This window comes from Oryctolagus cuniculus, chromosome 3 (genome assembly GCF_051225735.1).
Source record: "Oryctolagus cuniculus isolate XC-2025 breed Fujian yellow rabbit chromosome 3, ASM5122573v1, whole genome shotgun sequence".
NCBI lineage: Eukaryota > Metazoa > Chordata > Mammalia > Lagomorpha > Leporidae > Oryctolagus > Oryctolagus cuniculus.
In genome coordinates this window covers 24,396,462-24,413,545 of record NC_142869.1, presented here as the reverse complement: position 1 = coordinate 24,413,545, position 17,084 = coordinate 24,396,462, and the positions used below count along the sequence as shown (strand labels likewise).

Below are 17,084 nucleotides of genomic sequence, written 5' to 3'. Positions count from 1 at the left end.
TGATTCTTGGAAAAATCATGCCAATAATATTAATGGTTAGGTTGTAGGATTTCAGAGCTCCAAGAGGTGCAGAGATGATGGATTAAATCAGAAAAGTCCACTTTTTACAATGGCAATTTGCTATGTCCAGGTGAGGGGCTTTCCCAAGCAATAAACCTCCCACTAACTTTCATCTGTGCATAGTTTTCTGGGTTTTGGGTGGTTTAGCCCTCAGTGACCTAACAGGTTCTATCAGGTCTCTGTGGCCCAATAGATTCTAATATTAATACCTCACCATTTCTGAATAAATCCTTTTTTTCTAATCCTGAGGCACAGAAAGTATCAAAAGCAAATCTCTATTTCATACATAAAAAAATTAGCAGTCTTCTAAGTGCAGGTTTTTTTTTTTTTTTGTCATCATGTCCTTTTTGTGATGAGATACCAATTTCTGAGACACTCAATTTTTTTTTACTTTTTAATTCTGAAACATTTCATATTGTTATGGGTAAAACATATGCAAGGAAAGGCAGCCTCAGTTCTTGTTTCACTTGAAAGAAGAATTTCCATGCAGACAAGGCAGTAAGCACAGCAAGATTTTTTTACGTCAGAAGCCTCCTGCTACAGCAGCCAAGAGAGGGACTGCAAGAGAGGCAGGCCCAAGAGACTGTGACTGTGTAGTCTTTTAAGCACAATTTTGAGGGAAAACAGAACAGTATCTAACAATCAGTCAGAGGGTAGGAACAAGATTCATTTAAAGGCTGGATTTGTAATGCTGTCTAGCCCTTCTAGCTTGCTCATGATAAAACAAAAAGCCATCAGAAAGGTATGATTGGTAGATTCTTTCTATTCTTATGATAAACCAAAATTCAGAAGGATAGAATCATTGCTTCCTGGTTATCCTTGTGATATAACTAGAAATTCAGGAATGGGATTCAGCACTTTTATCTTGCTAAAGTTAACTTTTGGAGAGAGGCAAGCATTTTGAACCCTCTTAAAGAGATTTCACTTTTCTTTAATCTGACAAGGATGACCTATTAACTCCTCACAATATCCACCAAAATCGATGACAGTGCATTAGATTATAAGATGTCCTAAATAATAGTAACCTTTATTTAAGAATTGGTTAAGGTAATTAACCAAAAAACTGTCCAAGATAAACCATTTTGGAAAATAAATTCTTTATACTGGAAATATATATATGTGTATGTGTTAAATTAATTACATTATTCAGGTATTATGGCTTACCAAAAAGAAGTAAAAGAGGAAGAAAGAGGAGGAGAAGAAGAGGTAGATGGAAAGAGAATTAAACTTTTTAAAGCAAATATTTCTTTACTGGAGAATCTAGAGGACAGATGGCATTGGGAAGGATCAATGGGATGTTCCCTAATGCTAATGGTAGCACTGATGGTGGTGATTCAGATAATAGAACTCTCCCATGTGGTTAGGAAGTTACAACATGCACCAATTCATTTTGAACTAAAAAACTAGAATCATCTACTATGAGACTTAAAAACAATTATGAAAATCATTGGCCTTAAATGCTCTTAGTTTATTTATTCTAGTTCATTGATTTTCACTTTCCTGTATTCATGCTGGTCATTGTTATGGTCAGAAGAGGAGCCTGCTGTTTTGGTTAGCGTATTTATACCCTGAATGCAACCACTTGGAAATGGGATGTTCCTTTTTTTCTTTTGAAAGTGAATGTGATTAGCTTTGAAGGAGTTAAAGCACTATTGATCCAAAGAAAAGGGTGTTCTCTGCATAGGCTTTCCTTTCCAAGAAGCTGAAGAGTAGTGTTTGTTCTTGAAGAATGCCATTTGTCCTCTTCTGCTGACTGTGTAGTTGGACACATAACCTGCAGGCTTTTCTTTCTGCAAAATGATCTTGTTTTAAGTTAGAAGATCACTCAAAAGAGAGATTTGTACAGACCATTTGGAGAAGCTGGGATCCGGGCATTGATTCTTGGGTGTGGACTTGTGTGATGTATTTGCCAGATGGGTTTTGATCTTGATTATAGATGGATATTTTGGAGAAGACATTGTCTTTCTAGTTTGGCTGCTAATGATGTAGTTTGATTTTCCTTATGCCACTTAAATAAAATAAGCAAATAGCTAAGTGATAAAAATTCTCAGAACTCTCCCCTCAAATTCCCATATTCAAACTATGAAATTTGCCAATACCAAACAGCTACTTTTCATCCCATTTCCTGAGTATATCCTTCAGAATGCAATAAAATCTTCGCAATAATCTCAGTTGATATGGTTCGAAATTAGGATGTATTTGACTAAAGATATATTTTTATTATTTTATATAATTTTGCCTTCTAAATAGTGTAACCATTAAATTTTAAAATCTTACGTGATTTACATAATATTTTATGATTTTTTTATGTAGTCATCCCAATAAATGGTTGGCTATAATTTGTTGTAGAGTTTTGAGAATGGAAAGGAACATTATTAATAAATCAGGTTCTCATGGATGTAAACCTGGACTGAGCTGTACAAAGCTAAGATATGTGTTCTCCCTACCTCTAAAGCACCTTCCTGTAGTGAAGAAAAGTTCCCCAAACAAGCAACTGGCAACTGTCTTCAACTCCATGGGGGTAGATGGCATTCAATCAAGCAAATGTAACAATCAATCACCCTCTCCTGCACATAGGGAAACTGTGTATTCAGAATTTTCAACATCATATCTTCTCCAGTGTGAATATGACTCAACTATAGTATATCAGTTCTACACCAAAACTGGGAAATACTATGGTAACAACTTCTCTCTACTCTCTAGATCACTGAAAATGATTGACTCTCAAAGTCAAATATACTGGATAACCCTCTGTTCATCCATCATCACATCTCCCAATTCCTGAAGCTGGTAGGTAAGGAAATACTGATTTAATAAAAAGTACTCAACAAATATTTTCTATATTAATGAATGAGTGATGGCTCTTATGAAATAAGTATCCTTTGGTTAAAGACTGAAGAATAGGAGCAGCAGGACTAAACCTTGGAAAGAATGTTGGCTAAGACTACAAGTTCAAATGTTTTAGGGCAGGTTCAGAATGAAATGAACCTGTTGTGAGAATGGGGATCCCCAAATTATGTAGTGGGGATTGAAAACCCTGGCTGGGCTTGGAGAGACCCTAGGCTAGACTTATTCTAGGTTGGTGTCTTTCTGCATTTAAGAATAAAACCAGGAGATGTAGATAGAGCAGTAAACTAAGACTTACTGAAAGCCAAATGGATAGTATACACACAGACATGAGTACAGGAAACCTCAAGAGAGAATTGCTAGGCAAAGAGGTAGTACACACTCAAACATGAGTGTGGGCAGCCTTAAAACACAATTGCCCTCACACAGGCTCTGGTCATCCTTTATAGGGAGGGTGTTGTGCTCAGGGCAGGCTTTATTGAAGATCCAAAGGAGATGGTATTTGGGGTTGTGCTGCAGTGTACATGTTCATCTCCAAGGTGTTAAGGCATCTGGAGTTTGATGGAAATTGAAGTTTAGCTACATGATAAAGAGTGGGTATTCCATGCCATTTTCAACCATGTTGAATTGGCATAGAATTTGGTATTTGGGTATTTGGGTGTTGTTGGTAGTCTTTAGCTTCTTATGCCTTCCTCACTCCCTGCCTCACCCACATCAAACCCAGCCAGGGGTAAATCTTCTATCTGGGTGGTGAATGGTATGGTTTGTGCTCCATTCCTACTAGCTCCTATAAGGCTAGTGTAGCCACTTGTTCCCATGCAAATATGGGAACATATAAATCCTTGCCATTTTCAAACCAAATATCTAGAATGTAGCATGTTAACTTTTTATTCTTTTCTAATTGTATAAATTGAATAAAATACATCTTTGTGTAGAATTTGGTTTTAGTACTGTTTGTTTGTGCCCCTGGTCTAATTCTCATTCCATTAATTGAAAATTTGTTAGGGTAAATTAGTTCTCATCAGATAAATAATAATGAAAGCATTAACCTCCTCTTTGTCAATTTTGAAGCAAAGGATTTTATTACAACTGTATTTCTGCATCTATCAGTTTCATGAATTGGCACATTTGAGAGTGTGATAAACAGAGCCTTACCTAGCATACTGACTTTTAGTGGATTATTTTAACTCCCCACTTCTGAATAAGACAGAATTATTTTTTTAACAATTTTAATGGAGTAAAATTAGTAATATCAAAAAAGGCAATGACAACAGTGAAGATGTATTTTCCATGAAATTTAGTGGTCATGCCAATTAACAACTGTAAATCATTTGTTACTTTCTGTCTTTTTTATAGTAGCCATTATTACTGGGGTGAGGTAATAGCTCATTGTGGTTTTGACTTTTATTTCCCTTATGGCTAGTGATATTCAGCATTTTTTTCATAAATTTGTTGGCTATTTGTATATCTTCTTTTGAGAAATATCTATCCAGTGTTGAGCCTTTATCAGTTGTGTAGTTGTAGTTGGTGGGTTTTCTGTTTTCTGTCGGTTGCCCCTTCATTTTGCTGAGTGCTTCTTTTGCAGTGCAGAGGCTTTTCATCTTGATGTAATCCCATTTGTCAAGTAAAGTTTTCTTGTCTGAGTATATTACAAAAAAAAAGAAATATCTATCCAGGACTCCAAGTATAAAGTAGTGGCAAAGGAAAATTTTGGTTATCCTGATTAGTTCAGTACAGATTTTGTGTGTGTGTGTGTGTGTGTGTGTATATAAATGTCACAATATAGCCAATAAAGACATACAAATATTGTTAATAAATTTTTTAAAAATTTAAAACATCACTAAATTCATAGAAGAACCATATCTTACCTCTGACAATGAAAAAGTAAGAAACTGATAATGTTTAATTACTTTAATGTAACTTTTTTCAATAAAAGGGAAAAATAGCATCTATATACTGATAATTCACTAACTTAATAACATTACAGTTTGCAAATTTGTCAATGGCTACATCATAATAGATTTTTGCATATTTAAATTCATTGGCAGATATACCCTGTTTATCTGTCTTTCCTCATATTCAAAGAACACTTTTTAATTTTAATATCATTGTTGATGCAGAGCAGCAGTTACACAAAAAAGAAAAAAATTTAAGTTTGGCAGATATTGGTAAAAATCTCATTTCACATTAAATTCCAGATAGTCAAATATGCTTCATGTATTTCTTTCATTAGAATTGATTCCAGTAGGTTTCAAATGTCTCAGCAGTCAAAAAAATTAACATAAATAAAAACTCCAAGTGGCTACATAGAATGACAGAATTGAAATCGCAAGTTCTATTTCTTCATCTTTACAATCGCAATGCTGTCACTGCTTATTTAAAATCTACAGTTTAAATGTGGAAAAAACATGTAGTTCTGCAGTTGAAGGCAGAGATTGTACCCAAGCACACTGAAAAGATTCCTAATGGTATTAAATTTCTCTGAATTTTTCTTCTTATAGAAAACAATGTTTAATAAAGGATAAATAGTTTTTAAAGAGTTCTAATTTAAAGTGTAAAAATACATTATTTTTTAAGGGAAAGGGCAAACACATTATTAAAACTCAGGAGTAGCATATTAATTATTTTAAATGTATCCCATGAAAGATTTTTTTCTTGTGGCAGTATGTAATCATTGACCTTGATTAAAGTTTCTGTCCCTTGGTTAAAAAAAAAATTAAAGCAAATTGTCTTTTTGTTGCTTCTATTATTATTTTGCAATTCTCTGCAAACACTGATTTTCACTTGGGTGGACAAGTCTACTGCCCAATCCTTGAAAGTCTGCAGGAAAAGAAACAGAATGAGGGAGAGGGTAAGGCACACCTGTGACCCTTCCCACTCCCTACACCCACCTTTCTTGTTGGAGCTTTATGTGAAAACTGCCTTATATTAATCCTCTGGATCTGGTTTTCTACCTGTGAGTTATGCCAAGGAAAGACATTTCTATTTAAAGAAGAGAAATTCCTTGGATGCATAAGCAATTGAACTCTGGTACCCCTCACATTATTTGAGATCATTGTAATTCTCCTTAATCCCTAGGTCCTGAATTACTAGTCATCATAGCTGTGGTTGAACCTAGAGTTTCCATAAACTTTGGCTCTTGTTTTAACTCTGCTTCTGGACCAAGGATTTATATCTTGAGTTCATTTTTGGTTTTGTTTTATCTTTCATATTTTACCTTCTGTCATTCCATTTTAAGTGTAAAGCAGAGCTTAGATTTAGATCCATCTTCTCTATTTCCTATCAGCATGTATATGTGAATATACACTTGTCAAGTTATTTAAAACTCTGAAAAGTTCTGGGGTGAAACCACTAAACTCACTGTGGTTGTTCTCTGGGGAGGTAAGGAGAGAGCTCAAATTAGGAGTGATGTCAAAAAAATCACTTTCATCTTGGGAACCAGCATAATGGTACAGCAGGTTAAGCTGCCACTTGCAATGGAGATGCCCCATATCAGTGTAGGTTTGATTTCTGGCTGCTCTGCTTCCAATCCATCTTCCTGCTGATGAGCCCGGGAAGGCAGCAAAAGAAGATCCAAGTGTTGTGACCCCAGCCACCTTTGAGGGAAACTTGGATGGAGTTTCTGGCTCCTGGCTTCAGCCTAGCTCAGCCTTAGCTATTGTGGTCATTTGATGAGTGAAACACAAGATAGAAGACCCTCCCCCCTACCTCCATGTGTGTGTGTGTGTGTGTGTGTGTGTGTGTCTTTGTGTCATCATGAATTTCAAATAAATATTTTTTTAAAAATCACTATCTTATCTTCTGTATATTAAGATAATCGAAAATGAATCTTGATGTGAATGGAAGGGGAGAGGGAGTGGGAAAGGGGAGGGTTGTTGGTGGGAGGGACGGTATGGGGGGGGAAGCCATTGTAACCCATGAGTCGTACTTTGGAAATTTATATTCATTAAATAAAAGATAAAAAAAAAATCACTATCTTAATATTTAAGAGAGACAATAGAAATATTCAGTAATTTGAAATTTACTTCAACATTAATGAAATAAAATATAATGAGAAGAATGTGAAGCACATTATAAATACATGCAGCTTTACTCTTTTTAGTTCTCTACCTAGTAGCAAGACTTTAACTCTATTAAATTTTAACCTATATATTTTTGATGTTCCTTTAATTGAGTTTGAATTCATCTATTTGTGATCTTCCATAAGAGTATTAATAGATTTTAAAATTATATATTTTTGCACTTCTTGCTTTAAAAGATGTTTAAATTTTAAAAATTGAAAAATCATTCAAAGTATAATTTCCTGAGATATTGTATGGAAACATCTACTTTATTGTAGTGAAATCTGTAGAAATAAAAGTAGAATTCTGCCAGTTTTCTTAAAGTCATCAATTTACCAAGAAAACTCATCTCTCTGTGGTAGTTCTTACTCACTGATACATAACATAATGCCTTAATGACTTAATTGGATTGTTAGGTAGGATTTAAATGATTCACATATGATACTGAGACAAAGCCTCCTCTTTTAGAACAACTCAACATGATTCATATTCTGTACTATATTTTAAGACAACAAGAAAGAATAGAGCAATAATTACAAAAGCAGATGGGATAAATACTTTAGAAGCTGTTTTGGTACCTATAAGTATTGTGAAACCACCTGGCCAGAAAAGCAGAAAAATGTTCACCGTGATAGTTTTCTATAGCACAATTGCTTAGAAGAGCTTCCTCCTGAAAATAATGACACCAAACAGGCTTGACTGTGTTTTCCTCAAGAATTAGGGTAAGGACTTGGATTTTCATTTTATTGGAAAGTATCATTTGGGGCCAGCGTTGTGGTGTAGAGGATTAGGTCACCACCTGGGAGGCCAGCACCACAAATCACAATGTGGGTTTGAGTTCCACCTGCTCCACTTCCAATCCAGCTTCCTGCTAATGAACCTGGAAGGCAGCAGATAATGGTCCATGTATTTCTGGCCCTGCCATCCTTTTGGAGATCTGGATGGAGTTCATTTTCTGGCTTAGGCCTGGCCCAGCCCTGGCTGTGGTGGCCAGTTAAGAAGTGAACTAGTAGATGGAAGATCTTTACTTTCTCAATCTCTCTGTTACTCTGCTTTTCAAATACATAAAGCATTTAATCCCTTATAAGGGGAATTTTAGAAGCATGATTATAATGCAAGTTTTCAAAGGGCAATAGTACCTAGAATCAATATGAAGCAATACAACTTATAATTCAGTCTATAGGACCAAAGTCTAATAAAAATTCAGTAAGATTCTGGAGTTATGTATTGTTTTTACACTTACTTTTTCAGTGAGATATCATCCATAGGTCATATAACCAAGGATTTTAACCTTAGCTGCAACTTCAAAACACCTGGGAACCTTTTAGGAATCCCAGTGGTCACCCTTTTACATTGAGTAATTATTTTAAAATTTCTAGGAAAGGGTAAAACGATGGAATGGGTATAACTTCCTCAGGTAATTTCAATATGCAGTTCAAATTGAGAACCACTGAGCTGGAAAGTACTGTAATGCAGAAGATATGCCCCAACTAATTTTCTTCTTATAAAATGTTATAGTGTGAGGTTCAGTGTTAGATTTTGTTGAGAAGGAAGTTTAAATGGAATTTTAGGAATTGCTACACTTATTCCTCTATTTATCCATTCATTTATTCAGCATACTTCTTTTTTAATAATTAAATTATTTGAGAGGCAGAGACACAGAGAGAAGAAGAGAGAGATACAAACAGAGACAGGGAGAGACAGAGAGCCTCATCTGCTGTTTCACTTTCCAAATACCTGCAAAGACCAGGACTTAAGGTGGAAGTCAGGGACTCAATCCAGATCTCCCATGTGGCTGGTGGGAACACCGTCACTTAGGCCATAATCTACTGCCTCCCACGTTCTGCATTATCAGGAAATAGTTAAGAGTGGAACTGGATATTGAACCCAGGCCCTTCAGTATATCCTAATGGGCAGGCATCTTAACCACTAGGCCAAGTACTCACCCCCAATAGCACTTCTAGAGTTTTACTCTGTGCCAAATTGGGCTGAATTTATAATATTAAAATATGGAACATGCAGCCTTGATGGGATTGTATTGGAATCCCCTGGTATGTTTCTAACTCCACCATTTGAGGCAAGTCCGATTGAGCATGTCCCAAATTGTACATCTCCTCCATCTCTTATTCCCACTGTTATATTTAATGGGGATCACTTTTCAGTTAAATTTAAACACCTAAGAATAATTGTGTATTAATTACAGAATTCAACCAATAGTATTAAGTAGAACCAACAGAAAAAAATACTAAAAGGGATAAAGTATTAAATTGTACATCAACAGACAGGACAAGGGCTGATCAAGTCACTGTTTCTCATAGTGTCCATTTCAATTCAACAGGTTTTCTTTTTGGTGCTTGGTTAGTTGTCACAGATCAGGGAGAACATATGATATTTGTCCCTTTGGGACTGGCTTAATTCACTCAACATGATGTTTTCCAGATTCCTCCATTTTGTTGCAAATGACCGGATTTCATTTTTTTTTTACTGCTGTATAGTATTCTATAGAGTACATGACCCATAATTTCTTTATCCAGTCTACTGTTGATGGGCATTTGGGTTGATTCCAGGTCTTAGCTTTTGTGAATTGAGCTGCAATAAACATTAAGGTGCGACATCTCACTAGTCCAAGTGATCAATTTCAGTTCACAACTGATCATAATGATAGGACTAAGAGTCAAAGGGATCACACAAACAAGACTAGTGTCTGCTAATATTAACTGATAGAATGAAAAAGGGAGAGAACGATCCAACATGGGAAGTGGGATGCACAACAGACTCATAGAATGGCAGATGTCCTAAACAGCACTCTGGCGTCAGAATCAGCCCTTAAGGCTTTCGGATCTGGCTGAAGAGCCCATGAGAGTATTTTAGGCATGGAAAGCAAAGACACTCTGGCAAAAAAAAAAAAAAAAAAAAAACACAAACAAACAAACAAAAAAAAACCTAAATGAAAGATCTCTGTGAGTGAGATCCCAGTAGAAAGAATGGGTCATCAAAGAAGGAGGTACCTTTCTCTGAAGGGAGGAGAGAACCTCCACTTTGACTATGACCTTGTCTAAATGAAATTGAAGTCAGCAAACTCAAAAGGCTTTCATAGCCTTGGCAACTCATGACTAGAGCCTAGGGAGATTATTGATGCCATAAACAAGAGTGTCAATTTGTTAAGTCAACAACAGGAGTCACTGTGTTCATATACAGGAAGCTGGATCAAAATGAAGCAGCCAGGATTTGAGCCAATGTTTTTACAGGGTGCTGACATTGCAGGCAGTGGTTTTTCCCACTACACCACAGTGTCAGCCAATTTACAGGATATAGTTTTAATCATCTCTGATTATTTTAAAATTTACTATATATCAAATAAATAACATCTCATTTAATTACTGTTTATAGCCCTTGCCTATAATCCTGCTCAACTATAGTCTTTTACTTTTTAACCTGTTGAACTCTTTATTTAATTAATATTTAATGACTATAATGTAAATTAAAAATGTTACCTCAAAAATTTTTAAAAGTTGAAAAATAATATTATTTCTTAATATTTCAAGATTTTCAGTTGATACATAATAATTTTACCTATTTATGGGGTAGAGTGTGATATTTCAAGAACTGTGCAATATGTAATGAAGGGTCAGGTCAGGATAATTGGCATATCTATCAACTTAAACATTTATTCTTTTTTGTGTGTTAGTATCATTCACAATCTTGTCTGCTGCTAAATCCGTCAACCACAGTTACCCTACTGATCTGTAGAACATTACAAGTTATTCCTTCTACCCAGCTGTACTCCTGTATGCAATGGCAATCCTCCCTCCTTCTGCCTACGCCCTCCCCTAACCTTTGGAGACCATTTTCTACCCTATACTTCTATGACATCAACTTTAAAAAATTTCCACATATGAGGCAGAATATGAGGTATTTATCTTTCTGTGGCTGAATTACTTCACTTAACATAATGTCCTCCTGTCCCATTCATGCTGTTGCAAATGATAGGGTTTCATTTTTTTTAAAAGATTTATTTATTTATTTGAAAGTCAGAGTTATACAAAGAGAAGAGGCAGAGAGAGAGAGAGAGAGAGAGAGAGAGGTCTTCCATCTGCTGGTTCACTCCCCAGATGGCCACAACAGCTGGAGTTGAGCTGATCTGCAGCCAGGAGCCAGGAGCTTCTTCCGGATCTCCCACATGGGTGCAGAGGCCCAAGGACTTGGGCCATCTTCTACTGCTTTCCCAGGCCATAGCAGAGAGCTGGATCGGAAGTGGAGCAGCCAGGTCTTGAACCAGTGCCCATATGGGATTCTGACGCTTCAGGCCAGGGCATTAACTCGCTGTGCCACAGCGCCAGGCCCAGAGTCTCATTTTTTATAATGAAATAATATTCCACTGTGGATATACACCAGAATTTTCTTAATTTTTTCACCCACTGATGGACAACTACAATGATGTCGTATCTTGGCTATAATGGATAGTGCTGCAATGAATATAGGAATGCAGCTCTGTCTTTGACTTACTGTTTTCCTTTCCTTTGCATATACACCCAGTACTGGAATTGCTGTTTCTAGTTTTTTGAGAAATCTCCATAATGACTGTACTAACTTCAGTGGTTTACTACTGTCCTTTCTCCTAATTCTTGCCAGCATTTTCCTTTTTTTAAAAGATTTATTTTATTTGTTTGAAAGGCAGCATTACAGAGAGCAAGAGGGAAAGACAGAGATTTTCCATCCGCTGGTTCATTCCCCAAATGGCAGCAATGGCTGGGGCTGTGCAAAGCTGAAGCCAGGAGCCAGGAGCTTCATCCTGCATGAGTGGCAGGGGCCCAAGGACTTGGGCCATCTTTGGTTTCCCAAGCAAACTAGCAGGTCAGAAATGGAGCAGCTGGGACCCAAACCAGTGCCAATATGGGATGCCAGTGTTGCATGTGGTGGCTCAGCCTATTATGCTGCAATACCATCCAATTTTTTATCTTTTGGATAATAACTGTTCTAAATGGAGAAAGATGATATCTCATTATGGTTTTGATTTACATTTCCCAAATGATTAGTGATGGTGAACACTTTTTTCAGATACTATTAGCCATTTATGTGTCTTCCTTTGAGAAATGTCAATCTAAATGTACTGTCTATGTTTAAATTGGACTATTTGTTGTTTTTCTATTGAGTTGAGTTCCCTATATATTCTGATTATTAACCCTTTGTCAGATGTATAAATTGCAGATATTTTCTCCCATTCTGTCAGTATTCCTTTGGCTCTATTGTTTCTTTTGTGGTGCAAATGGGATCCCATTTGTCTATTTTTGCTTTTGTTTCCTGAGCTTTGGGAATGTTATTCAAAAAAATCCTTGTTCATTTCAGTGTGCTGAAGTACCTTCTCTAAGATTTCTTCTAGTTGTTTCAAAGTTTCAGGTTTTACATTTAGTTCTTTAATCCATTGTGAGTTGACTTTTGTAAATCATGATTGATGCAGGGGGTGGGGGGAGTTGCCCAGTTTCATTCTTCTACATGTAGATATCCAGTTTTCCCAACACCGTTTATTGACAAGACTTTCCTTTTTCCAATATGTGCTCCTAGCCCCTTAGTCAAAGATCAGTTTGCTGTAAATGCTTAGGTTTACTTCTAGAGTCTGTATTCTGTTCCATTGGCTTAGGTATCTTTTTTATGCAATTTAATTACTGCAACTTTATAACATATTTTATTTTATTAATTTTAAAGATTTATTTTTTTGAAAGGCAGAGTTACAGAGAAAGAGGGAGCGACAGAGAGAGAGAGAGAGATCCTCCATCTGCTGGGTCACTCCCTAAATGGTCATATTGATCAGGGTTGGGCCAGGCTGAAGCCAAGAACTTTATCCAGGTCTCCCACATGAGTGCAGGGGCCCCAGTACTTGGGCCATTCTCTACTGCTTTCCCAGGCACATTAGCAGGAAGCTGGATGAGACAATGGGTAGGCAGGGCTTGAACTGGTGCCCATATGGAATGCTATTACTGCAGCAAGGTTTTAACTGGCTACACACAGTGCCAGCGCCTATAATGTTTTTCGAAGTTAGGTAATAAGTATAATACCACCTTCCTTGACTAATTGGGATCTTTTATGCTTTGACACAAATTTTAGTAGCTTCTTTTTTTAGTTCTGTGGAAAAATACAATTAATATTTTGAAATGGATTACATTTAATATGTAAGTAACTTTGTATTGTATGGACATTTTAATGATATTGATTCTTTCAACCCACATACACAGAATGTTTTTCCTTTTTTTTTTTTTTTGTCCTCTTCAGGGTCTTTAATCAGAGTTTTTTATTTTTCATTTTAGAGATCATTCACTTCTTTGGTTATGTTTATTCCTAGGCATTTTGGGTAGGTATAGGAAATGGCATTGCTTTCTTACTTTCTTTTTCAGACAATTCACCATTGACATATAAAAGTACTTCTGATTATTGGACATTGATCTTTTTCCTGAAAGTTTATGGCATTTTTTTTATCTAGTAGTTTTTTGGTGGAATCTTTGGAGTTTTCTCTATAAGATCATGTCATCTGCAAACAGTAACAATTTAACTTCCTCCTATCCAATTTGGATGCCCTTTCTTTCTTTCTCTTGCCTAATTGCTGTAGCTAGAATCTCCAGTACTATGCTGAATAGAAGCTTGGAAGTAGTATTCCTTGTCTGGTTCCAGATCTTAGGGGGAAAGCCTTCAGCTTTTCTCAATTCAGTATGGTATTAGCTGTTGAATTGTTACATATGGCTTTTATTATGTTGAGGCAAGTTCCTTCTATACCTAATTTGTTTGGAGTTTTTATCATGAAGAAATGTTGTTCTTTTTTTATTTGAAAAGTAGAGCTACAGAGAGGCAGAGGCAGAGGCAGAGAGAGGCAGGTCTTCCATCTGCTGGTTCACTTCCCAGATAGCCACAATGGCCAGAGCTGCATTGATTCAAAGCCAGGAGTTAGGAGCTTCTTCCAGTTCTCCCACATGGGTGCAGGGGCCCAAGGACTTGAGCCATCTTCTACTGCCTTCCCAGGCCACAGCAGAGAGCTATATCAGAAGTAGAGCAGCCAGGTCTTGAACCTGCATCCAGATAGGATTCCGGCACCACAGGCAGCAGCTTTACCTACTATGCCACAGTGCCGGCCCCATGGGATGTTGGATTTTTATTAAATTGAGGTTGTCATATGATTTTTATCTTTCATTCTGTGGATGTGGTGTATATGTATATTATTTTGCATACATTAAGCCATCTTTGCATCCTTGGGATTAACTTCACTTGATTGTGGTGAATGCTCTTTCTAATGTTCTGTCAGATTCAGTTTGCTAGTATTTTGGTGAGGATTTTTGCATCTATATTCATCAAGTATATTGGCCTGTAGCTTTTTTTGTTGTTGTGTCCTTGTCTCACTTTGGTATGTTGGTAATACTGTCCATGAGTTTGAAAGAATTCCCTCCTCTTTTATTTTTACAAAAAATAAAAAAGAATGTTGTTAATTATTCTTTAACTATTTGGCAGAATTCAGCAGTGAAACTATATTTTCCTAGGCTTCTATTCGATGGAAGGCTTTTCTGCTACCAATTCAGTCTCAATATTCTTTATTGGTGTTTAGCTAGACTATTTCTTTTAAGGTCTTTATTTCATTTATCTGTGTTCTGAGTTATTTCTTTGCTTGTACTAATTTGGGGCTTGATTTGTTTCTTGTTTTCCTAAGTCTTAAAGGAGCATCAGTAAATATTTTATTTGAGATCTTTCTGATTTTTGATGTAACCATTATTGCTATAAACTTCCCTCTTAGTGCTTCTTTTGTTTCATCTCACAGATTTTATTATGTTGTACTTCAATTTTCTTTGTTTCAACAAATTTATAAAGTTCCTTCTTAATTTCTTTCTTGATCCATTGATGTTTATAACTTGTTTGATTCCCAGGTATTTGTGTAGTTCCAGAGTTTTTCTTGTTACTGATTTCTAGTGTTGTTGTATTTTTTTTTAAAAAAAGATACTTGATATAATCTGTTTTTAAAAATTTGTAATTCTTGTTATGTAACCTGCCATATCATCTGTCATGGAGAACTTTCCATGTGCTATTGAGAAGAATATATCTTCTGTAGCTGTTGCATGGAACATTCTGTAGATGTCTGTTCAATCAAATTGATCTAGGGTACAATTTAACTGCTGTTCCTTTGTTGATGTCTGGGTGATCTGCCCATTTTTGAAGGGGAGGTAATAAAGTTACCTACTATTACTGTATTGGAAAATATCTCTTACTTTAGGTCTATGAATATTTGTTTTATGCATTTGGGTGTTCTTATATTGGGTTCATATATATTTGTGTTATTTCCTGTTGATAGGTTGAAATATTTATCATTATGTAATGACCTTTCTTGTCTCTTTTAACTAATTTTGATTTAAAATCTATTTTATCTGATAAAATTAGGGCTACTCTAGCTTTCTTTTTGGTTTCATTTGCATGATATATCTTATTCCATCTTATGTATTTCAGTCTATGCAGATTTCTACACTAAGTAAGTTTCTTAAAAGCAGCATATAATTATTTTTGTGTTGGTTTACTTTCACTTGATACTACATTTGATCTTAGCCAAAAGGCCGAGAAGCGATGGTTTACTTTCTTTCAATTGGATAATTTAATTTTTTAAGATTTATTTAGTTATTTGAAAGAGGAAGAGAGAGAGAGAGAGAGAGAGAATGAAAGAATGAATCTGTTTGCTGATTCACTCCCCAGATAGGCCAGGCTGAATCCAGGAGCCGGGAGCTTCACTGGGGTCTCCCATGTTGGTGGCAGGGGACCAAGTACTTGGGCCTTCTTCCACTGCTTTTCCCAGGGCATTAGCAGCTGGCACATGAACTAGCACCCTTATAGGTTGCTCGTGTTGCAAGCCACAGCTTTACATACTACACCATAATGCCAGCCCCTCAGTTGGAGAATTTAATGCATTTATATTCATGGTACTTATTGACAGCTAAGGTCTTACAACTTCCACTTTGAACTTGTTTTGTAGTTTTATTGTAGTCTCTTTTGTTGTTTCTTCCTCTCTTACAATCATTATGTGTTTGTGTGTATGTGCATATAAATGATTTTCTCTAGTAGTGTGTTTGGATTTCTTATTTTTTTTGGTTTGTGGTTAACATGAGGCTTACAAAAATGTATTTTGGTGATAGTATCCTATTTTGAAATGATAGCCACTTGAAATTGATTATAAAGATAAAAAAATAAACAAAAGTAGTTCAGAAATACAAATAAATCCACATTTGCAGTCTATTCTTTACCACATTTCAGATTTTGTTGTCCCATTTTAAGTCTCTCTATAGTGCTTGCCTCTTAACATATTAATATATTTATTGCTATTTTAATTGTTTTGTTTCTTAATCTTCATGCTAAAGATGTGAATTGTTTATGAAACTTGTTTAGTTATATTAGATTATTCTGAATTTCTCTATATAGCTTACTCTTACCAGTGAGTTTTCTACCTTCCAGTATTTTCTTCTTACTCATTACCATCACTGGTTTTCATTTTAAAGAAATACCTTTAGCTTGGCTTGTAAGATGTGCCTGGTGGCAAAAAATTCTCCTCAGCTCTTGTTGTCTGGGAATGTCTTTGTCTATCCCACATATCTAGAGAAGAGCTTGCTGGGAACAGTATTTTTGGCTGGCAATTTTCTTCCATTCAGTATTGTGAAAGTCTTATCCTGTTTCTTCCTGCTCTGTAAGCTTTCTGCTCTTACAGCTTTGAGAATATTCCCTTTATCTTTAACCAGAGGGTTTTATTATAATGTATCTTGGGATAGACTGTATTGAGTTGAATCTTGTTAGTAACCTCTGGTGTTTGTCTACCTGCATTGTTGTATCTTTCTCTAGGTTTGGGAAGTTTTCTACTTTTATCTCTTTGAATATGTATTCTATCCTTTTGCCGTTCTCAAGTCCTTTTTTGAACCTCAACTACCCAGATATTTGCTCTTGTCATGTCACCCCAGATTTCCCAGTAATTTTCTTCATTCCTCTTGATGATTTATTCCTTTTTCTCTCCTTGATGTATTTTCTAATAGGCTTTCTCTAATTTTACTGATTCTTTCTCCTGTTTGAGACATTGTCATGTTTCTAATTTCATTTAGTGTAGTTTTCAAT

The 17,084-nt window shown here is 35.9% G+C and overlaps 1 pseudogene; it reads right to left on the bottom strand.

Moving 5' to 3' along the window:
- Nucleotides 1-15,465: 15,465 nt before the first annotated feature.
- LOC138849211 (U2 spliceosomal RNA) lies at nt 15,466-15,559 on the bottom strand (annotated as a pseudogene).
- Nucleotides 15,560-17,084: the final 1,525 nt, after the last annotated feature.